This window comes from Papaver somniferum, chromosome 11 (genome assembly GCF_003573695.1).
Source record: "Papaver somniferum cultivar HN1 chromosome 11, ASM357369v1, whole genome shotgun sequence".
Taxonomy (NCBI): Eukaryota; Viridiplantae; Streptophyta; class Magnoliopsida; order Ranunculales; family Papaveraceae; genus Papaver; species Papaver somniferum.
In genome coordinates this window covers 121,895,537-121,921,683 of record NC_039368.1, presented here as the reverse complement: position 1 = coordinate 121,921,683, position 26,147 = coordinate 121,895,537, and positions in this window count along the sequence as shown.

Genomic DNA, 26,147 nt, shown 5'->3' with positions numbered 1-26,147 from the left:
AGACTTAATCCTAAAATGAAAGGGGTTGTTAGGGGTGAGATCCTTAAGCTTCTTGATGCGGGTATTATATACCCGATTTCATATAGCAAATAGGTTAGTCCCATTCAGGTTGTGCCGAAAAAGTCAGGAGTTACTGTAGTTCAAAACGATAAAGATGAGTTAGTTCCTACTCGAGTAACCACATGGTGGAGAGTTTGCATTGATTATAGGAAGTTAAATGCAGTTACAAGGAAAGATCACATCCCTCTCTCTTTCATAGATCAAATGTTAGAAAAGTTATCTGGACATAGTCATTACTGTTTCTTAGACGGCTATTCTGGTTACAACCAGATTCACATAGCACCCGAGGACCAGGAAAAGACTACATTTACATGTCCTTATGGCACATTTGCTTATCATCGCATGCCGTTTGGGTTGTGCAATGTACCTGCCACATTTCAACGTTGTATGATGAGCATTTTTTCTGACATGATAGATAATTTCCTTGAGATGTTTATGGATGATTTCTCTGTGTTTGGATCTTTTTTTGATGAATGTTTGAACCATCTCACTCTTGTGCTGATTAGATGTAACGAAAAAAATCTGGTTCTGAACTGAGAAAAGTGTCATTTTATGGTGAACTCAGGCATAGTTTTAGGACATATCATCTCTGAAAAAGGCATTGAAGTAGATAAAGCTAAAGTTGACCTCATTCAATACTTACGGAAACCTTGCTCCGTGAGGGAGATTGGATCATTTTTAGGCCATGCTGGTTTCTAGATTCATTAAAGATTTCAGTAAGATCTCAAGGACACTGTATAATCTACTTGGTAACGATGTTGCTTTTGTGTTTGATGATGCTTGTGTGCATGCATGGGAAGAACTCAAAACTCTTCTAATTTTAGCCCCTATAGTCCGACCACCTGACTGGAAATTACCATTTGAAATCATGTGTGACACGTCTGATTTTGCTGTTGGTGTTGTTTTAGGACAGTACGTCGATAGACTTCCATATGTGATATACTATGCTAACAAGACTCTTAATAAAGATGCTCAACTTAACTACTCAACTAATGAGAAGGAATTTCTTGTTGTTTTTTTCTGCATTGGAAAAGTTTAGGTCATACTTGATAGGGTCTAAGGTCATCATATACACTGATCATGCTGCTCTGAAATTCCTTCTTTCTAAGAAGGATGGTAAAGCTCGTCTCATCCGATGGATACTGTTATTGCAGGAATTCGATCTCGAAATTCGAGATAAGAAAGGTTCTGAAAATGTGGTTGCTGATCACTTGTCTAGATTAAATGTTGAGTCTTTTAGTGATTCCTTGCTTATTAGAGAGTCTTTTCCTGATGAACAGTTGATGCTTGTGTCTGAGTTTCCTTGCTTTGCTGACATTGTGAACTATCTTTCCACGGGAAGGATGCCTGTGCATTTGTCAAGACAAGACCGTTCTAAGTTCTTGGCTGAAGTTAAATACTTCTTTTGGGATGACCCATACCTGTTTAAGTATTGCTCGGACCAACTCATAAGGAGATGTGTCCCCAACAATGAACAGAAAGATGTGATGTCTTTCTGTCATGACCAAGCATGTGGAGGCCATTTTAGTTCCAAAAAAACTGCGGAAAAAGTCTTGCAAAGTGGGTTTTATTGTTCATCGTTGTTCAAAGATTGTCATGCTTATTGTATTGCTTGTGAACGTTGTCAGAAACTAGGAAGTATTTCAAAGAGAAACATGATGCCTTTGCACCATATCTTGAATTTTGAACTGTTTGATGTGTGGGGAATCGATTTCATGGGTCCATTTCCTAATTCTGAAGGTAAGATATACATCCTTGTTGCTGTTGATTATGTTTCTAAGTGGTAGAAGCGATTGCAACCAAAACAAATGACCACAAGGTAGTACTTTCGTTCTTAAAAGAAAGCATATTTTCTCATTTTGGCACACCTAGAGCTATAATTAGTGATGGTGGTTCACACTTTTTCAATAGGTCTTTTGAGTCATTAGTTCGCAAGTATGGCATAACTCATAAAGTCGCAACCCCATACCATCCACGGACCAGTGGCCAAGTAGAGGTTTCTAATAGGGAGATTAAGCATATTCTTGAAAAGACGGTTAACCTGTCTAGAAAAGATTGGTCTTTGAGATTGAATTATGCTTTATGGTCTTATAGAACAATATAAAACCCCTATTGGCATGTCTTCGTACAAACCTGTGCATGGCAAACCTTGTCATTTACCTGTTGAACTAGAGCATCGAGCATATCGGGCAGTTAAGAAACTTAACTTTTCTCTTGATAAGGCAGGTACCCAACGGAAAATCCAACTCAACGAGTTGGAAGAACTGAGGAATGATGCTTATGACAGTGCAAAGATGTACAAAGATAGAATGAAAGTGTTCCATGACAAGCGCATTTTGCGCAAGTCATTCATGCATGGCTAGAAAGTTTTATTGTACAACTCAAGTTTGCATCTTTTTCCAGGTAAATTGCGTTCTAGATGGACAGGCCCGTTCTTGGTGTGAAAAATATTCCCTCGTGGGACTGTAGAATACATAGCAACTAAGAACGTCTTCAAGGTCAATGGGAAGACACTGAAGCCGTTTCTTGAACCAATTCTACCTGAAATTGAAACAACTGATCTGGAGGACCCCGTCTATCTAGATGGAACTGGCTCACCCCTTGTACATACCAGGTTTAGAATTCCATTTTATTTCTCTTGCTTTCTTTTTCGTTTCGGTTTGATAGATTATCTTTTTCACTGTTTTATATAGTTTCTATTTTGTTGTTGTTATGATATCTACCCTGCTGTTTGCTTTGGAAATACTCCATTGTCTCGGGTTTGAAAAAACTTTTTGGATCTGGTACTCTCTAACCTCTTCTTTCTCTTCATGGCATGTTATAACTTTGCGAATCCTTAGAAACATTGAGGACATTGTTTAACATAGGTTTGGGGGTACAAGTAGATATCACATGAACTTTGTAGTTAGAACTTGTGAATAAATAAAATCATAATCCAAAAAAAAAATGAAAAAACATGAAAAAAAATGAAAAAATGGAGCTCATTTACCTTGAATTGTGATACATGTGTGCATGCATGATATCTTAGGATTCTTAGTCTAGATGATGAGGCACCCCTGATTCTAGCACAATTCACATGATATAGAAAATTTGCACATGCACGATCAACCAAGCGTGTATAGCATCGGCGTTTCATAGGTTAATTAGGCTGCCAATCATTTAGAATACTGAATGAGACTTGACTAGCTTGTTCTTTGGTTACCTGGGATAGAAGTTGGAGGATAGGTTAAGAAAAGCAACCATTGAGTTTGACCGGGTGCATCGAAAAGGGATGCTTCTTGCCAAAAGTGTCATGTAATGTATGTTTTTATGTAAAGTTGTTGTGTCATCCTGTGTTTGTATATCTCGTTATTCCATAATCAATGAAAAATCAGTTGAACAAAAAAAAAAATCAGTTTAAAAAAAAAAATCAAAAAAGAAAAAGAAAAAGTACTCATTGTCTGTTATTATGTTCTATTTCAGTAAAAATGTTAAAGTGTCTCTCTTGACTCAAAATGAGAGTAGTCAATGTAAATATTGCAGTCAATGTTCTTTGTTGTTATGTGTTGCAAATAATGTTGTAATAAGCAAGGAGGGTGTAGCCATCGATGTACAACGCGGGTAAGTTGAAATATCACCAACTCCTCAGGTGAACATTCACAATTCTCGTAAAGCCGTACAACTAGCTTGGCTTTGAATTCAGTTCTTAGCCTAAAAACTATCTATTAGTAATTGGCAGTCATAACTTCCTAGAGTAAATCATTCTCTATGCATGTCTAAGGTAGATACACTTTACACTCTTATCACATTCCTTAGTTGTTTCAGTGATAGAATTGTGCCTTTAAAAGCTAGATTGACATATCCATTTGCTGTGAGCTAAAACTGAATGCAGGTATCACTTTCATGGAATCTGAGCTTATATTTTGTCCTAGAACTTTGTAGGTATGTTCTAAGAAAACCTTCAAGAGACTTCAACTCGTCCACTAGGTACACTTAATGGTTTAAAAGGCTTATTGCATTCGCTAAGTGCAATCGAGAGACCAATGACAGTGGTGTATGTAGGACTTTTCTTTTAGTTTTTACTTTACTCGCGGACGAGCAAAATTCAGGTTTGGGGGTATTTGATGGACACCTAATGTTGTATGTATTTTTATCATTTTGTAGGTGTTTTTTGTATCTTGTTGCACTAATTGCTTATATTTGTACCAATTCATGTATTTTGTATCACTTGTTCGTTTGCGAGTAAAATCTGTGGTAATTGTACCTGATTTGTGTTTTGTAATGGCAGGAGACCAAATGCAATGGATTCAACAAAGAAACGTTGAAAGGGGGAGTTGTCGCACCATGACAAGCTAGACACTTCACATTTCGATGGAGTTTACAAAGGGATACATGTGCATCAATAACGAGAGATTGGAGTTCGTTTAACATTGAGAGTCGATAACTTGTTGGGCCGAAGTTCAGAACTCAGTATCTACTCACGTTTTGGAAATTACATGGAAAGCAAATTAAGCCCAAAATCCATTCTTGTATACCAAAGTAAGGTATTCTTGCTTTACACAGAACTTGTTACCTTTCCCAAAACTATCTTCCCATCTCTTTCACGAGAAAAGAATTTCTCTGTTGTTATTGTCCTTCTCCCTAAAATTTCATCGACCAATCTTTTCTTGTCCACCATATCCACCGGCATGTCATATCTCTGAGATTTTGAATCCCATCCCCTCAGCTGAAATCACTTTCCCAACTTCCTTACAATTGCCGACAACAGACTCCCAAACCCTAAATCTGTTTCACCCAAATCTTCTTTTTCAAAATCTATTTCTCCATCAAATGTAAATCATCTTTACTACCTTTAACCTAGAAAATAGATAGGGTGACTTACTCAGAGCTCAAGGGAAAGGAAAAGACGTTGATTGAATTACTCTGCAAACATCAATATCAGCAGCAAGAAATTGACGGAAATAGGATGGCTTAGTCAGAAAAAGGAAAAGGTGACTGATTCTCTCTATAAAACTTGTCAACTTCATCACCTTCCCTCCACTGTTAGCAGCAAGATGTGAAATCTGAAATAATTTTGAAGACATGGAGACAAATTCAGGCGGCGTTGCAAGATAGATGTGGCAACAACATGCAGTAGGCGCGTAAAATTAGGTCTTATTTTTGTATTCATTTCATTTGCCGACAGCATCATCAATTTAGTAAAGATAATGTCGTGGTTGTGCAGGATGGAGAGTACTTCTCACCGGTGAGTTTTGAGAACATGAAATCCCTAAATTTTTTATTGAATTTGTTGAAAATTGGGATTGAAAAGGGGAGGGGAAAAATTGTATAAATAGGGGACATTGCTGTGTAATGAGGGTATGCAGGGAGTGAGAGAGGAGGAGTAGAAATTAGTTTCCATTTCTTGTTCCATCACTTGCTTGTATTTTGTGAGTAACTTAGCAGAAATTAGTTGAGAAAAGAAGTGATTGGGTCAATGAATTTATAAATTTCACAACTTCATATGCTCTCTGGTTTCACACTAATTATGTTCTAAATTTCTTAGCTAGGGCATAGATGATGCCCTTAATTTACTGCCAGATTATTCATGTTTTCGACATTGTTCTTATTGTGTTTCATTGAGTAAGGATAGTTTTAACCTAGAGCTTCCATGTATAACTTTCACTTAGTATGTCAGGAATCCTAAATTCTTAGAGTAATTATATATAGTAGCTTCAATTTGTGTTTGAATGATCTATTCTAATCTGTGATTAGTTGTGCCATCGAAAGACAACTAATGATAGAGATTGATACTTCTAGCTTCAACATTACTCTTCTACTGGTAGAGGAACTTTTGAGACGTTTTTGTTTTTAAAGTATGTGCCTTTAAGCATCCTCATACCCCACACTATCTACACTTCTCTAATGGCTTATGACTTTACAAAGAACTGCACCAGGACTAGAGAGTATTTCGGAAAAGATGGATAGGGGAAAATGTAGCATTCGATTGGTTTAAGGGAATAAAGCAAATGTATGTTGCTATTGAAGCTGAATACATGGATACTCTCAGAAAATTTAAACTCCTTTATCAAAATGCAATTAAAGGAAGGTTTCGAGTTTGCTATCATGCCTCCTATCAAAGAGAAAATGAAGACAAAACCGATTTTTTTTTTGTTTTTCTTTTATTTTATTTAGTTAATCTCTTTGATTATTAACATGACTCAAGAATTCCAAACTTTTAATTTTTCTTTATTATGTAAAAACAATGACCTCGAGAGTCCTACTAGTTGGCTCGGAGAATTCAAATATAGCTTACAGTTTGAATCTAGACCAGCAAACTGCTCTCTTAAATCTGATAGAGTATTCGAAAGGAAAATACTAAACACGGGACAAAAGCAAAGGCAAAAAAGACAGTCTAGTGGCGCCCATCCGTGGCTGCATACAAGAACTCTCCCGGGTAATGATCCTAGGAGCTGGCACCTCTTGTCCCACCTCTGTTCGAGCCCTTTTTTCCCGGCTGTAGCAGCTTCGTATTCAAAACTCTATGATGTAATCGGTGTAGGCATAGCCTACTTTTCTTAAAAGATAAGAAGAAGATATAATGAGAGTTTGATGGCATATATTTTGTTGGAACAATTACTGAATGCCTGCAAAATAAGCAAACAAAAAACAAACAAAACATTGTTATGGCTGAGTCGTGGACTAGGTCGCTTTCTTTGAGACGTTTCGCGACTCTGTCCAAAATTTTGCAAGCAGTTCTTCAATATCGCGTCGTCCTCAGGATAAAACAGTCGAGTTCAATCTCTAACACAATCACTCTTGCATGATGAGAGGATGTGAAACTTGTACACTTCATTCTTGCTCAGAAACACATTTAGAAAAATCAAGGATGATCACACACTTATTTTTCTTTCTCACACAAATTCATTTTTCTTTAGAATTCAAGAACATAAAAAAAAAAAACTCTTTTCTCTTTGAATTCATTTTTCATTTTCTTTATAGTCTAGAAATTCAATATTATTTAGTGAGAAATTATTATTGTGTAATTAGTATTCTTAATTCCCAAAAATAAAACGGTCAAGAGATAGTAAGAAATAAATTTGTTTCGTGAAGAATTTTATGAGCATTAAAAATCTTTTTTACCGAAATTAAGTTAGGTTTTTAAATGTATATCCCAACACGTTTTCTTCGGCGGGAGTCCAATTAGATAGAACCGGAGGCGGAGAGAATATAATTTGTCTTCTTCGTCTGACTTTAATCTTTCCTCGTTGACGACAGTTTTTTCCTAGTTGGGTTAACTAATTTTGACCGCTTTAATTTTTATTTTTTTTGTCTGTCGAATACTCGGGATGACAGTATGCTGTTAAAGCGACATTGGCTGCTCGCATTGGACTTCCTCTTGGACGTCTTTATATGCGGTCACTGTTCTACTAAAAGTAGGACTCTGTGTGTGGATGACTCCAATTCAATAACGTCGGCCACTTATATTATCATGATGGCAATTTGATCTAAAGTTAGTATATCGTTAATTATTAAAATCATTATCAACAGGGAGTAAGGATCTAAACAAGCAGCGGTTTCGTCATTTAGCATATCACTTTCTCTCCCACTCCAAATGTGCTTGCCCCTTGTTTCTTTCCCGCTTATGGTCCCTAGAGCCAAAACTAAGAAACCCACTCCCCCACGTGATGATTTTGTTTTCCATACAAAAACACACCTATCCAGGTATAATTACAAAACGGTCGCTCAAATCCTTGTTTCGAATCTGGAGCAAGCAACAGCTACCGCACTCCGTCTTACAGCAAGACCAGTTTTATTATAAGCTTATAACTATCAAAATTAAATTAGAGGGAGGATTCCTTTATATTTTTGTTCTCACGTTATTTTATATGGTTATACATTAGGTATAATATCTAGTAATTGTCGAATTTTCTCTTCTTTTTTTTTTTTTTGTAAAAGAAAAACCGATAAATATTTTTATTCTGATGTAAAAAAATTCTCATGTCCTCATATATATAATTTTTTTCTGCTTTGACACATTGATATTTTCCCCAATAATACCTCTTCCTATGCGAGTTGTAACCTAAAGCCAATCATACAATTATATCAGAATTAATTTTCACACACTCTTTTCCCAAAGATAAAAAATAACGTTATTTGATATGTTTTACGGTTTACAAAGATGTCTTTTCGATAATTTGAAATAGTATTTGTCCTTATGCATCTCCCTCGATTTAGTAACCGGACGTAACCAAAACATTAAAGTATGTAGTCTATAATAAATTACATCACCCGAACTCATTCTTCCGTAGAATAATTATGTAGGTACTAACAATGTTCAGATCCTTGTTGATTTTATCCCCTTTAACAGTAGTTTAAAATGATTAAAACTCTGGATTGACTTAACAATACATATCGGTTGGAAATATATGTTTTAAGTATTTCCATTTATTATTTTAATAGTTCTAAAGATCTTCTTAAAAGAAATTTATTTTGTTATAAATTCGTTACCGCTTCATATTAGAAGAGTAAATGATTTTTATTAAATCATATTAATGTTTTCATTAAACTCCTTTATAAGATCTTTTGACTATAAAATATACTTTGGTTGGAAAATTATTAGAGAGTTTTTTCTTTAATGTTTTTGATGTTTTTAAAGAAAAATTCAGAATTTAGAGAGAAAGAAAACTAGTGTATGATTATCACTTGTTTTCTATAATTTTGATTTTGAGCAAGAAATAGAAGTGTACAAGTGTTGATGGTGGATTTTCGGCAAAGTCTCAAATCGTAAAATCATGATACTGCATGTTTCTGACCCGGCTTCAGGAATGTATGTGACGATTCATATTTTACGATCCGTGAACCGTTTCACGATCTCTGACTGAGCGAACATTCCTTTCAGAGCTATGATGAACATGTTTCTCGAAAGGCCTCCCGGCCGAGTGTTCGATGTTTCGCACATTTCATCATCACCTCTACATAGAACCAAAATGATTGGGCGGCTCCTAGACATAATGTTTACTAGAGAGCTTAACGCCTTCAGGACGTCACGCTGCTCGTTGTTCCCTGACTACGTAGAGAGACCGTGTATAGAATCTCTTAATGATTGGGTTGTTCCTAGACATAATGTTTTTTAGAGAGCTTAACGCCTTCAGGACGTCATGCCGCTCGTTGTTCCCTGACTATACACCCCTCAGAACGAGTATGATGCTTCAATTATCTCATATCTCAATTCTGCAAATAGATTAATTCTACCGTGTCATTCAGCAACTGAATTCCTAGAAAATAATTTATTCTATCTCATTACTCAGTTCCATGGTTGATCCTCAACTGGATTCCATGGATTAGTAATAGATAACCATTTTATCTCATTACTCCATTCCCTGAATCCCCAGCTGGATTCCATGGATTAGTAATAGATACTCAACTCATTTTATTACTCTGTTTCATGGATCATTCTCAGTTGAATTTCATGAATTAGTAATAAATACTCAAGTAATTTTATTACTCTGTTTCATGAATCCTTCTCAGCTGAATTTCATGAATTAGTAATAAATACTCAAGTAATTTTTATTACTCTGTTTCATGAATCATTCTCAGCTGAATTTCATGAATTAGGAATAAATACTGACAATAATGCACGAATGAGCACCCGAACGCACGAACGAGTATTTAAAAATATGGACAAACGAGGAACTTATGAAGGAAAATAATATTAAATAAATAAACAAGGGCGTGGGACCGGATCACCAGCCGGACGGCCACCTCTTCTGTTATTTTATTTTATTTAAATTTATTATTTCCCTCATCTTATGAAGACTCCTTTATTTGAGCAAACTCCCTCGTCTGAGCGAAACTCTTAGTTTCTCCATACTTTCATCAAACAAAAATAGTGAAAGGTGTCAAGGGACCGGGCCACCTAGCCGTGGCCGGTCCCACACCTTACAATCCCTTATTTTCTCATATTATTATTTCCTTCATCTCATGGAACTCCATCGTTTGAGCGAAAACCCTAGTTTTTCAATATTTTCTCAAATATTGCTCAAACCATGAGAAAGCCAAAAAGTTAAATGGTCACATGACCGACTAGGCTTCTCACGTATAAAATTAAAATATTATTACATTAATATTCTCAAAATATCGGTCACATGAGCAAAGTTCTACTTGCTCATTGAAGCAAAGTTGAGAGTTTCGGTCAAGATCAAACTCTTTTGAAAATCCAAAATATTGCTCAAACGCGCACCAGAAAATACCAAAACTCCCAGGACTGAGACACGGGCATGCCAGCTTGACTGACCAAGGTCGTCCCTTAGGCTTGCAAGGAGCCGGTCCCACAGTCTTTCATAATTTTGACTTAATTATCTCTCAACTGTTCATATTGGGTCCAAACTCTCTCCAACCAACTTGGGATTTGCTCAATCGACCGTCAGCCGGTCCAAGACCACCCAAGGCCGGTTCCACGACTCCTTGTTCGGTCCATGATCTCCCCATAACTAGGTTTTACCACCTAACGCTCACACGAGCACTATTTTAATAAATGATTAAACCAGCATTTGATCATCCTTTTACCAACTGGTCAACAAAGGACTTTGGTGCATGCTCACTCGAGCACTTAGGCACTACATGGTTGACCATCATCCCATGTAGCCAGTACCTCCTACGCTTAGTGATGCATTTTTAGTAAATCATCGATTACCAACAATTGATCAAGATTAGGGTTTCGAACAAATGCTCTGCAAATCATAATTCTGAGCGAGCTCAAACACTAATAATTTTATGTTGATCCAGCAATCAACATCCATCTTAATTATATAATACTCGGTCCAGTTACCAATATTTTAATTAATATTTTATTTGGTCATGTTACCAATAATTCATCGAATGAGCAATACTTTCTCAGATGCTCGAATATTGATTCAACTATCAATCTTCAGTAATTTATCGAATGAGCAATACTTGCTCAGATGCTCGAATGTTGATTCAATTATCAATATTCAGTAATTTATTGAATGAGAAATACTTGCTCAGATGCTCGAATGTTGATTCAATTATCAATATTGAGTAATTTATTGAATGAGCAATACTTGCTCAGATGCTCGAATATTGATCCAACTATCAATCTTCAACAATTCATCATACGAGCAATATTTGCTCAGACTATCAATATTCATTGTGTTGACTTAACTATCAACATCATTCATTCAAGAACTATACGTCCCAGCAGACATGTTCAATTCATGAATCCTAGAGCATTCACCAATCGTGATCGACTGAACAATACTTAGACTCGTCGTATACTCAAGTCAACGATTGACTAATCAAATACATGTCTTCTTTGCAGACTCCATGTTCGTGAGACATCAATCACGTCACATGGGGGGATATTAATTAGGGTTTTGGTCTGGTGGCCTACGGCACATGTGTTCATCCACGATGAAAAATGTGAGTAAGTCGTGCGAGCAGTTGAGGGAGTTAGCAAAGTAGTGAGCGGATAATAAACCAAGTATCCGCACGACCTGTAACTGGTGAAACCACGATTTCCCACTTTCCCACTCATTCACTCGAGCAACCGTCACACTTACTGGAGATCAATGTGTCTACTATTCTGGCAATATAAATAAGTCTTTGAATCCACGATTGAACAACATAAGAATTCTGATCCGAGCAATCACTCTCAAGAATTCAATCAATCAACCAGAATTTATTCGAACTCAACAGTTCATAAAAAACTTGCAGGAACCTTTAACACACTCACAATCCTTGATCACCATTGATCTCGCACACTTCTCAGCTTCCCTCCTACAGATCATCCCTCTTCCCTCTTTGTGACCGAATTGACTCTGGAACGACCATTGTCTTGGTTTAGGTCGGAGTCATACAAATTGATCTCTCGATCTCAGAGAAATCCCGTGCAGTGCATCTGTTTGAGGATATGCAGTTTTCTCGGTTGAGGAGCCTCCGTCCACACGTTCGTCTCTTCATTCCCTAAAAACCATCAAATTATTTTTCTCCATCTACAGATTGGCGACCATAGTGGGAGATTAATCTCTCGGTTGCAATCTCAAACTTTCACAAAATGGTTGATCTTAGGTCAGGCTCAGTTAAAAATACTAACCCAAAACAATGCTAGCACTAGCAATAGCGGTGGTACTCCAGAAACTCCTCCCGCTTCCAACAACGGTACTGGCGGTACCACTCCTCCTCAAACCAACATCGGAAGCAATCCTCTCTTCGGCCGGTCTCCCGAGGAAATCAGAGAAAATCCGCCTACCATAGCTGATCTCATGAAGGTGCAAGAGACTCTCGCCAAAAATCATACTAATATGGCTACCACTCAAAAGGAGTTATGCACTTATCTCAAAACTCTCACAGACAAGATGTCAGAGAAATCTCAGGAGAAAGGAAAAGCCAAAGAAACATCTTTGGTTGTTGATCCCTGTTAGAGCATTGCTCGGTCGAACTCGCATGCATTTATATCTCAAGCATGTTTGTCAATGTTAGTGATCAAAACTATAAGTCTTGATTTCTAGTATATTATAGCTAAGTCTTGGACTAGGATAGAAAGTTTAGTTGAGCTCAAGGACTTCATGGCGATTTATCATACAAGTAGAAGAACTACTCAAGGAACCGGTGGAACTTCTCGACAAAAAGGTATGTGAAGACTTGAACTTATCTGTCACTCAAAAGTCTATCTACTCTATCTCCTACTCTTTGAGACAAGAAGTAGTATGCTATATATATAGACTTGGATTATTCACATTTGGTATTTAGATCCAAGTATACCTCGCCTATCTATATCTCGAAATATGTGTTGGTAAGCTTTTCGCTTCGATCAAGTTAATCTTTACCTAGTAAGTTTCAATCATCTTGAAAATTTCTTTGATGAGAAATGGTGTAACAACTATATAACGTCCTCTAAGAATGTTTCAATGATTGGAATGAGAGTTTAGATTACATAACCAATGATGGACATAAGCATTGTTGTGGAAACACATATGTGCATAAGTCCTATTCCTTGAACCAAAGTTTGCGAACTTTGTTGATCAAGAGAAACATGAAGTATGGCTTGTTGCTAAGTCCGCGAACTGCCGAACTTCTCATCCCGAGAAATTCTGCTGGAGTTGAAAAACTAGTTGCGTGAGTACCAGTCCGCGAACCGGCGGAAGGTCTTTTGCCGAGATTTTTTGCCGGAGTTTGTAAAATCTGCCTGGTTTCTTAAGTCCGCGAACCTAGTGTGCGAACTTAATAAGGTTATATATCTAAAGATGATTTCTGAGCTTAAACTTAAAAAGACTAAGGAATGCAGTTTGCAAACCGTGGCTATAAAGGTTCATGAACTGATTCAAGTGAATCAAATCATCTTTGTTTCAATTGTGTCTTGTGTAGTACATGATATTTCCTTGCAATTGAAAAACTCTCTAACTAGTTCATTTGAAGTCACTTGAACTAGTTATGGTGAAGAAGAACATGGTTGATATGAAATGCTCATATGGCTAACCAATTGGTTAACGATTGTTGAACCAACAAGTGCATACGTTTGGGTATGGTTAACAAACCTAGAAACATGCATTTTCAAGTGTGTATAACAAGCTAAGTTTTTGATCTAACGGTTGAGAAATATTAGCTTGAATCTAAATCGGGTTTTCACCTTACGTGTGATACTAGTTTGTGTGCTAGAGTCGTTTCTCCTTTAACCTTTGGTTTTCTTCTTCAGAAACCAGGTTAACGACTTAAAGACTTCATTGGGATTGTGAAGCCAGACCGATACTACTTTTATCGTAGTTGTGTGATCTGATCTTGCATCTTCTATCATAAGAGTACAATCATATTGATTGGCTTGAGATTGATATCTCCGATAGGCAAGATATAAAAAGTAATCACAAACATCTTCGTCTCATTGTTTGTTATTCCGCAACATCTTGTTTCGCTACCATACGATTAAGATTGTTGTGAGGTGATTGATAACTCTAGACTGTTCTTCGGGAATATAAGACCGGATTATCAATTGGTTCCTGTTCACCTTGATTATTATCAAAAGACGGAACAAAACCTTTAGGGTTTATCAGTGGGAGACAGATTGATCCTTTGATAGACTTGTCTGTGGGAGACAGATTTGTTTGTTGTTAAAGCCTGCGATTTTGGGTCGTAGCAACTCTTAGTTGTGGGTGAGATCAGCTAAGGGAATCAAGTGCACAATATCCTGCTGGGATCAGAGGCGTAGGGACTACAATTGTACCTTGGATCAATGGGAGACTGATTGGAGTTCAACTACAGTCTAGTCCGAAGTTAGCTTGGAGTAGGCTAGTGTCTGTAGCGTCTTAATACAGTGTGTGTTCAATCTGGACTAGGTCCCGGGGTTTTTCTTCATTTGCGGTTTCCTCGTTAACAAAATTTCTGGTGTCTGTGTTATTTCAATTTCCGCATTATATTGTTTTATCTTTATAATAGAAATAATACAGGTTGTGTGTTAGATCATCAATTAAAGTAATCCAACCTTTGGTTGTTGATTGTCATTGATTGATCCTTGGATATTGGTCTTTAGTACCATCCAAGTTATTCCTTTTATTTGATTAGTACTCGCAGTTTCTGTTTGAGAAAATCAAATCAAGAGAGAGAGATATAAACTCGTTGATGTACTTTTAATTGATTGAGTCTTGTTGATTCTCTTTAAAGTATATTCAAGTTTTTTCATACAGATTGCTAAGCGAAATATTGGGTGTTGTTGTTAGACCCCCGCTTTTTCAATTGGTATAAGAGCAGGAAAACACGTTAAAGACTTTATAAGTCTGTGTTTGTAGCGATCTGATTATGGACAAGTCTATCTCTAATAACGTACCAGTTCAGAAATTACCAGATGATTCTAAAAGCTTGGATTCACCTGAGAGAACTGTCACATCTAAGTCAATATCTAAACATTCTCTCGATGTAAAAACTGTTGATCGGGAAACTCTCCTAGAAGAACAGTTGGATGAACTTTCTGATGAAGGTGATTCAGATATTGATAGAGATGTTGATGAGGAAGTCTCGGAGTATGTTAAGTTTTTGGATTCATGGAAAATGAAGAAGATTACAACTTCTCATGTCACACCTCTTATGACTTCTCTCTGTTGAGAAAACAAGAAATTGAGAAGATGTTACGCAGGTGTTTATTTTTCGAATCGGTCTAACGAATCGATCCTCAAGGATTCTGAGGAAAACCTACGTATGAAGTCACTTGAATGTTACAATCTTTATCAAAAGTACTTTTTGTTGGAAGAGAAACTTGCAGAATCTGAAGCAAGGTTTAGCTCTCAACAAATTAGTTTTAATGACAGAGAAAGTGCTTGTCTCGCTCGAGAAAAACGCCTTGAGGCTGATTTAGCTGCTGCTCTTGATAAAATCAATATGTTGGAAGATTACTTGAAAAATTTCAATACTAGTTCAAGAAAATTAACCACTATGCTAGGAGCAAGTAAAAATCATCGTGATACACGAGGATTGGGCTATAAGGGAATAGATGCTCCAAGTATTAGCAAAGAGGTAAAATTTGTCAAGGCTAGTGATTCTTCTCAACAAAAAGTTTCCACTGATGGAAAAAGTGAAATACCTTCGCCGGCAGTTAAGGTTCAAAAGAGCAAAGTATATCAACCTCCAAAACCAGCACACATGAATCCGGGTAAGACCGTTCCTTATATTTGTCATTATTGTGGAAACAAAGGTCACCTGGAAAGGAGATGTCGTTTTCGTATAAGGAATGAAAAACTTCATGATATTCTTGTTTGGGTGTCAAAAGAAGTGATTAAACCGGGATCATATGTTAAGGCTAACACTCTTGACATTACGGGTTGTAAACGTCCAACCTTTAGGCAAAGGAATCAGTGCTTTGATAATCCTATATTTGCCTATAAACGTCATACGAAGTCTTTTCACAATTGTAATGATTATCAAAAGAACAACTTTGTAAAGACGAAGACAAGATCCGATGCTCCTAATTGGAGAAAGACTAACTTGCAAAAGAATAGTCAATCCAATTCTCTTTCTTCAAATCTAGAAGAGAGTAATGGGAAGAAGGTTCTGATTGTTCAAAACGCACTCAGAAGTTGGTACCAAAGAAATCCAGTGATGTTTTGAGTGTGAAAAGGAATGATCTCCCAGAAAATTCCATGACTATGGAGAAGGCAATATCCATGATGTTGGAACTTAACAAGTTTTTTGGAAAAATGGAATTGGATGTGAAAGGTTCTAAAAGTGATCTCTTTCATGATAATCCAAAGGTCACTTGCGGTGAGCAAGATATTGTTCACCCCAACATAACTAGATTGTGTTGTAAGTGCATCCTCACCAAGAAATACCGTGTTATGTATACGGTGAGGGAAGCACGAGAATTGGGGCACACAGATTATGTTCGGTAAGGTTGTAGAATTTGAATGGATTTTTCTAAAAATGTATGTCAGAAAAAGTGAGCAAGATTTGTGTTTTTATGATCCATGATCCATGTACCTTGATTATTGTTCATTTCTACCTAACTTGATATGTGTTTAAGGTTCTTAAACGTTTAGGTTTGAAAATAGTAGTTCGGGATGTTTGGACTTCATGGTACACCTACCAGGTATGCATAACATCTTTTAAAATCAAAATCCAGGGTTTAAGTTCGCGGACTTGAAAATTTCGTTTGCAAACCCGTACGCATACCTGAAGTCGATATTCGATAAACTTGTTTTGGCCGTAACTTCTTCGTCCGAACTCGGAATGACCTCATTCTTTTTGCATTCTCTTCCTATCTGAATTATCTTCAAAATGGATACGAGAATTCTTGTATTTTTAAGAGTTAAGATTGGTATTTGTCATGTCTCTTGTTTTTGAGTATTTTTCTCTGTTTCGTTGCACTTGTTCCACTTCTCTTGAACTTGGGCACTTGGATTCTTGGAGTACTACTCTTCTAAGCTAATTTGTAGCTTTTACAAGAATGTTGTTAGTGAATCACAAAGAAAGAAGTTTAAAGAATGGAAAGTAGTACGCAGTGCTATGGAATTCTTGAATGTTCACAATCATCCTATGTGAACTATGGTGCATGGTCTTTATTGACTTTGTATATTTTTCTTTGTTAAGAAAATCTTTTTATACGCCTTTGGTAGCTATTATTGGTGTAAATCCATGAGAAAAAGATTGATTCTACCCTTTAAGGACAAATCATCTTATATGTGCATTATGAGTTTGTCTTGATACCTAGGAAACTTCTTATGAGAATTTATTCATGTTTTTGAGAAGGGTAACTAGAGTTTGGAATATCCATTATTGTGTTTACACATAGCTATGTCCAACGTTTTAATCTTCATGTTTTTAGATTTATTGGTTTAAATTCAAAAAACTTTTTGGAGGATGATGTTTTGCAGTGTTAATCTTTATGATTTGTTACATTGCAATTTGTTAAGGGATATTTGGGTTTACGACCGTGAACTATGTTCGTCCCATACTTTATCAAAAGTAAAGTCGTTCATGATCGGTATTCACGTATTGATAAAAGAATGAATGGATTTTTGACAAATACAAAAGTTAAGCCTATATTGTCAAATATTTGATGGAAGATAGGTTAAAATCTTTTGTTTTCAAGGATTATGTCTATTAATATCGTTATGCAAATAGTGATGGGAAAATAGAATTAATCCTTGTGTATTCCCCAGTATTGATCATCCCTGATCCATATTTTATGTATTACTGTGAGGCTCCGTAATGTATCTAATCTTGAGCACTGTACAACCAAGTTGAATTTTTTTTTAGCTTAGTTGGTGTTCCGTGAGGTATATTATGTCGAGCATATTTAACTAAATTAATCATATTGTTTGGTTATTTAGTTATTGCTCCGTAAGTTTTCTTATATCGAGCAAAACAATTGACAATTAAATTGATTACTTTTGTAATTAGTTTGGTTGTGTATTCCAATTAGATTAATTATGGGTTCTCTTGTAATTAATCTAGTTGAGTATTTTCGTGTCTCCATAAGTTCTCTTATGTTGAGCACAATCAATTGAATTGATCACTTTTTGTGTTTAATTTGATTGCGTATTCCGATTAAATTCATCATGGATTTACTTGTGATTAATTTGATTGAGTTTTTGGATATAGAAAATCATTCTCATGGTTTTTGGTGTCCAATAAAAATCCTTTTTTTTCTTTTGAAATTAAGGTCGCTCTTGTTGTTCCCTTGGGAATGACATCAAATGGGGGAGAGTTCTTTTGAACTTGCGCTTAATGGTCATATCTTGAGGGGTGTGCGGATGTGGAATTTTAAAGGAGTTATCTTGTATCTTTAAACTCCTTGATGAATGCATTTAGCTTCGGCTTTATGATTGAATCTAAATTAGTTGGTATGTACTTTTTTCTTTTAGTCATGATATGTCTCTTTCGGAAATTTCATTATGATTCCGTTCTTGTACCATTGCCAATTTTATTGAAAAAAGGGGGAGAATTAATATGTAGTTCATACTACAAAAACATATGATTTTCGGATCATTGTGTAAGGGGGAGTGGTTTCCATATGAGATGGAGTATTGACTAGGGGGGAGTGATACATATCACCACAGTAATATTGTTGAAGTTGTGATACAATTGAACTTTGACGCTGTGTAATAATACTGTGACACTGTATAACAATGATCGAGATCGATGTTTTCTCATTGTTATAGCTACGGATCACCATAGTATTGACTAAGGGGGAGTGATACGTGTCACCATAGTATTATTGTTGAAGTTGTGATACAATTGAACTTTGACGCTGTGTAATAATACTATGACATTGTATAACAATGATCGAGACCGATGCTTTCCCATTGTTATAGCTACGGATCTTCAACAATGGTGATGCTAAACTTACAATCTTTGGGATCATTGGAGTATTTGGAAGTGACGAAGATTTCGAGGAATGTTGAAGTTAGACATGTGGAATAGGAGCTACTAAAAGTTTCTTTATCTTTTTTGTATTCCATATGTATTGATAGTTTTGTCACTAAAATTGATAAAGGAGGAGATTGTTAGAGCATTGCTCGGTCGAACTCGCATGTGTTGCTATCTCAAGCATGTTTTTCAATGTTAGTGATCAAAACTATAAGTCTTGATTTCTAGTCTATTATAGCTAAGTCTTGGACTAGGATAGAAAGTGTAGTTGAGCTCAAGGACTTCATGGCGATTCATCATACAAGTAGAAGAACTACTCAAGCAACCGATGGAACTTCTCGACAAAAAGGTATGTGAAGACTTGAACTTATCTGTCACTCAAAAGTCTACCTCTTCTATCTCCTACTACTTGAGACAAAAAGTCGTATGCTATATATAGACTTAGATTATACACATTTGGTATTTCGAGCCGAGTATACCTCGCCTATCTATATCTCGAAATATGTGTTGGTAAGCGTTTCACTTCGACCATGTTTATCTTTACCTAGTGACGAAAGTCAGGATATGTTTCAATCATCTTGAAAATTGCTTTGACGAGAAATGGTGTAACAACTACATAACGTCCTCTAAGAATGTTTCAATGATTGGAATGAGAGTTTATATTACATAACCAATGATGGACATAAGTATTGTTGTGGAAACATATATGTGCATAAGTCTTATTCCTTGAACCAAAGTTTGCGAACTTTGTTGATCAAGAGAAACCGGAAGTATGGCTTGTTGCCAAGTACGCGAACTCAGTCCGCGAACTGCCAAACTTGTCATCCCGAGAAATTCTGCTGGAGTTGACAAACTAGTTGCGTGAGTACCAGTCCGCGAACCGGCGGAAGGTCTTTTGCCGAGATTTTCTGCTGGAGTTTGTAAACTCTGCCCGGTTGATTAAGTCCGCGAACCTAGTCTGCAAACTTAATAAGGTTATATATCTAAATATGATTTCTGAACGTAAACTTAAAAAGACTAAGGAATGAAGTTTGCAAACCGTGGCTATAAAAGTTCATGAACCGATTCAAGTGAATCAAATCATCTTTGTTTCAATTATGTCTTGTGTAGTATATGATATTTCCTTGCAATTGAACAACTCTCTAACTAGTTCATTTGAAGTCACTTGAACTAGTTATAGTGAAGAAGAACATGGTTGATGTGAAATGCTCATATGGCTAACCAATTGGTTAACTATTGTTGAACCAACAATTGCATATGTTTGGGTACGGTTAACAAACCTAGAAACGTGCATTGTCAGGTGTGTATAACAAGTTAAGTTTTCAATCTAACGGTTGAGAAATATTAGCTTGAATCTAAATCAGGTTTTCATCTAATGGTGGATATTGATTGCTTTGATACCAAGGCAAAACCCTGATTTGAAAGACTATATAAAGGAGACATCTACTATTGTGCAAAACTAATCCCCACACCTTACGTGTGATACTAGTTTGTGTGCTAGAGTCGTTTCTCCTTTAACCTTTGGTTTTCTTCTTCAGAAAACAGGTTAACGACTTAAAGACTTCATTGGGATTGTGAAGCCAGATAGATACTACTTTTATCGTAGTTGTGTGATCTGATCTTGCATCAGATTGATTGGCTTGAGATTGATATCTCCGATAGGCAAGATATAAAAAGTAATCACAAACATCTTCGTCTCATTGTTTGTGATTCCGCAACATCTTGTTTCGCTACCATACGATTAATATTGTTGTGAGGTGATTGATAACTCTAGGCTGTTCTTCGGGAATATAAGACTGGATTATCAATTGGTTCATGTTCACCTTGATTATTATCAAAAGTCAGAACAAAACCTTTAGGGTTTATCTGTGGGAGACAGATTGACCCTTTGATAGACTTGTCTGTGGGAGACATATTTGTTTATTGTTAAAGCCTGCGATTTTGGGTCGTAGCAACTCTTAGTTGTGGGTGAGATCAGCTGAGGGAATCAAGTGTGCATTATCCTGCTGGGATCAGAGGCGTAGGAAGTACAACTGTACCTTGGATCAGTGGAAGACTGATTGGGGTTCAACTACAGTCCAGTCCGAAGTTAGCTTGGAGTAGGCTAGTGTTTGTAGCGGCTTAATACAGTGTGTGTTCAATCTGGAATAGGTCCCGAGGTTTTTCTGCATTTGCGGTTTCCTCGTTAACAAAATTTCTGATGTTTGTGTTATTTCAATTTCCGCATTATATTGTTTTATCTTTATAATTGAAATAATACAGGTTGTGCGTTAGATCATCAATTAGAGTAATCCAAAATTTGGTTGTTGATTGTCATTGATTGATCCTTGGATATTGGTCTTTGGTACCATCCAAGTTATTCCTTGTATTTGATTAGTACTCGCAGTTTCTGTTTGAGGAAATCAAATCAAGAGTGAGAGATATAAACTCGTTGATGTACTTTTAATTGATTGAGTCTTGTTGATTCTCTTAAAAGTATATTCGAGTTTGTCCATACAGATTGCTAAGCGAAATATTGGGCGGTGTTGTTAGACCCCTGATTTTTCAATCCCGAATTCTCTCCAATTCACGTGGTGGATGATTAATTCCGCAAAGCTGCAGATAACCCACCAGAGAAGGATTCTGCAGGTTTCATCACTTGTGAAGATCTGGAACGCTTTCTGGAGGATCGAGGAAAAAGCAAGACATCATTTGTCCATCGTCACCAACCTCTGTATACCGCTGCTACACAAAGAATTCCTCTCAAAAATGGCTAAAACTTCTCCAATATTTACACTCTACAATGGAACAGGTAATTCCCGAGAACATGTTTCTCGATTCCTGATAGCTTTAGGAGAACATGAACACAACATGTCGTACGCCTGAAGGAATTCTCAAATTATCTGACAGGACGAGCATACACTTGGTACAACAACATCGCACCAGAGAGCATCACTAGCTGAGGAGAAATGGTTTATGATTTTTACCAGAAATACTTCTTCATCTCAGAGAAGATTACTCTCTCTGATTTAGGAAGAATGTCTCAGAAGAACAATGAACATCCGAATGACTATGTAAAGAGGTTCAGATCCCAGGCCCTGGATTGTCATGACCCGAATGTCACCGAACAACAACTGATGGACTTGTGCATCAACGGAATGATCCCGGTCTACACAGCCTTACTGGAAAATCTCCGGTTCCATACTTTCTCAGAACTTCATGAAGCAGCCGATCAGCAACTACTACTTCGTCCTTACTGGAAAGAACAAGATCTACAAAAGTCGAGGAATCGCGAGAAACTCGAGGCAGTGCCAGGCGCCTAATCAACAAGCAGTATAATATCCAACCTTCCATGAATGTTTCTGAAGGAAGCAAGAGGAAAGCCGAAGCGCAGCAGAAAAACGCTTCTCCAACGTCCTATCCTTCAAAAACATCAAGGAAGGACAACCAAGCTCGAAACGCACAAACATCGACTGAGCGTCGACAGAATGACCAGGAAGAACCCGACTTTCCTTTACCCATTGAAGAGGTGATCGAGCTATTGGAAGTCTGGATTCAAGACGGTGCGATCAAACTACCTCCCGTTATGAGAGAGCCGTCAGAGGAGGAAATGAAGAATCCGCGTTACTGCCGCTTTCATAGGTATGTCATTCATCTTACAAGTGATTGCAGAACTTTGAAAAGCATATTCAAGGAAAAGGCTGATTCAGGAGAACTGGGGACTGAAGGAGTACACAAGAGTCCTCTCTCAATTATAACCTTCACACTCTCTGAACAACCAGTCAAAGACGCAGTTCAATCATTGACCGAGCACATCTGCGAATTTCTTTATTTGTTAAAGACTCAAAGGAAGGATATGTTCGCGGATTTGAACCGTACAGTGTCCGGGAAACGTCTGTCCATTCCAGAAGAACTCCCTGAACCTCCGGTCACTGACAAAGAGATGTATGATTGGGGACTTCTTACCACGGTCAATCTCAAAGGAAATGAATTCAGGAGATCTTTGGTCGATGTTGGAGCGAATGTCAATATATCCCTTTGAAAACTCTCAGAGCTGCAAGCATTACTCAACAAGAAGCCACTCATGCTCCTGTATCAGTCAGAGATCATGAAGGAATGTCCAGGGATGCGTATGGTTACATCATTCTCAAAATGAAAACTAGTTCAACCTGGGCGGAATCCAAATTTCACTTAATCAGGGAGGACCCGGGATATGATATGATCCTCGATGCTGAAAAGGTAACTAGAACACCTTCAATTGCACATTTCTCTGTTGAAGAAATCTCTGATTCGGAAGAACTAGAGTACGCTCCATCATTCGAGCATCTGGAGAAAGTCAAAGCCTTAATGGAACTAACACAAAAACCTGAAGAAAACATGCATGCTTTCGTCAAAAGGTTCCGCACTCAGGCAAGTCTTATTCCCCCTCATGCGTCCATATTATCAATTTCCAAACATGTTGCCCTAGTCCGAGGGCTTCACTCCACCGACAACCTAGCCATTGCAAAATGCTATGAATGGATAATTTCACATCAGCAATATTTCACCAAGTGGTTGGATACAGAGCCTCTCCGAATCGAGCATCTCACTGACACAGTCATTGCTCAAATGATGACCGAACACAACAAGCAATATCCTAGATATTCTCCCTTGCACGAGTGTCCTTATGTGCCGCAAGATTGGAATCTCCATAAACATGGAATCCCACTGTACGAAGAATTCCGAACCAGCAGAAAATATTCTGGGCACGAACGATCAAGCCTAAAAAATTTCATGAAGGGGATTTAATTCTCAAGGAAACTAAACGCAATCTCCATTATGCAAGAAACTCTAACTGGGAAGGGCCTTTTATGATTGCTAAGTCAATGGTTGGAGGGTACTACAAGTTGGCTGATATGAAAGGCAAGACGAGTGTACCCGTGATACAGGAGAATTGGCTCAAAGCCTTTGACGCCTGAGATATTCAGCGTTTTGGGGTGTTATATGCTCAAGGCACGAACGAGCGCTCGAGACACCTAATGCATTTTTAGGATTTTCTTTCACTTGTATTTTCAATTCCTCCAAAACGTTTGCGATAATTGCATCCATTATTTGAATTCAGCAGTTTATCAAAATTCTTTTTATTTAAAGAAAATCCTTGTCAAATCTAAAAGAAAATCCTCAATCACTCACTTATCCAAAACCAATCAAAAAATCAAAACCAAAATAAAACCTCACATCTCTCAGAAGTTCGAGGTTCAAGATATATGGAAAGAAAACTAAATGAAATAAACAAAGAAAGATTTTTGCTCTTCTGCAATCTTCAGGTCTCGCAAGGAAGCTTTCTCTAACTCAAATTCTTCAATCAACTGGGCGATCTTAGCCTCATTCTTCATCACAATATCACTTGTCAGAGGTACATTTTTCTCGACTGCTTCTTTAAGGGCTTCAATTCTCTCACAAAGCCATCCCACATTAAAACCCAGTTTCTCCGAATGGTCCAAATTGTACTCCCAATCAAAGAGTACATATGGAGTAACAGTACTTCTAGATCTGGTTCGTATATCGTCTATAACCCGCAAGATAGCTCATACTTGCTTGGTCAAAAAATAACTTCATTTTGGGTCTGTGGTGACGACGATATGACCATATCTTTCCCATATTTCTTCATATATGCCGGCGTATGCAATAGGAACGCTAAATCCACCAACTAGTTCATGATACGGGAGTAACTCACCAAATGGAGGAACAAACACAATCCCTGCTGAAAAAGTGGGGGTACAATACAACAACCTCACCCAATAACTCACTTAGCAGTCTGTATGGACTAACTCCAATATACTTTTAAGAGAATCAACCAGACAGTCAGACTCAATCTTAATAAAAAGTATATCAAAGAGTTATATCTCAACTTCTAAATTCAGTACTTACTCAAGCAAATAGAATTCTTCAAGTCTAATTGAATACAAGAGAAATTAACTTGAACGGTACCAAAGACAAATGTTCAAGGATCAATCAATTTTAATCAACAACCAAAGGTCATATTTCCAAATTGATTGATTCAACGCACAACCTGTGATATTTCAATTATATAAAAAAATATAATGCGGAAAGAAATAACACAGACACCAGAAGTTTTGTTAACGAGGAAACCAAAAATGCAGAAAAACCACGGGACCTAGTCCAGATTGAACACACACTGTATTAAGCCGCTACAGACACTAGCCTACTAAAAACTAACTTCGGTCTGGACTGTAGTTAAACCCCAATCAATCTCACACTGATCCAAGGTATAGTTGCGCTCCTTACGTCTCTGACCCAAGCAAGATGCTACGCACTTGATTCTCTTAGCTGATCTCACCCACAACTAAGAGTTGCTACGACCCAAAGTCGGAGACTTTAATAAACAAATATGTCTCACACAGAAAAGTCTAGAGGAATAGATAAATCTGTCTCCCACAGAAATACCTACGAGTTTTGTTCTGTCTTTTGATAAATCAAGGTGAACAGGAATCAATCGATAACCCGGACTTATATTCCCGAAGAACAGCCTAGAATTATCAATCACCTCACAATAATATTAATCGACTAGCGAAACAAGATATTACGGAATCACAAACGATGAGACGAAGATGTTTGTGACTACTTGTTAGAGCATTGCTTGGTTGAACCCACCAAGAGTTGGTATGTCAATTTTGGTTGTCATATTTTAGTGAATCAAACCTCATGTTAAGAGTCGCTTGATTATGTACTAGAGTCAACTTCGTATAGGTTAGCTTGAAAGTATAAGGATATGAGACATTACAAGTATTGTAAAGACTTGAATATGTGAAGAAGTAAGGAGCTACAATGACAACAAACATCCTTCCTCTTGAGGTTAGTGATATTGGACTTGAACTGTTTCATTCCCTAACGTATCTTTCAAGTCGTGCATATTTAAAAAAAGAAACTACGAAGCATGTTTGAACTCTAGATAGACATAGTATTAAGGAATACAATATGAGGTTTATTGCTTAACCATTAAACTTTGTAGATAAGACATCGCCATAATCATTTGAATGCGATTGTGATTATGTATGGGTATAAGGTGAGGATTTCATCCTAGGGAACAATGTTTTACATGTGTTCTAAGGAAGTAAGTTCATGAACTTGTTTGTGAACTGAAAAGAAAACTGCCAGGTGTTATTGGTTTTATTATTCATTGCTTATCTTATATGAAAACACGGGGATCTAATAACACCACCCAATATTTCGCTTAGCAATCTGTATGGACTAACTCCGAAATACTTTCTAGAGAATCA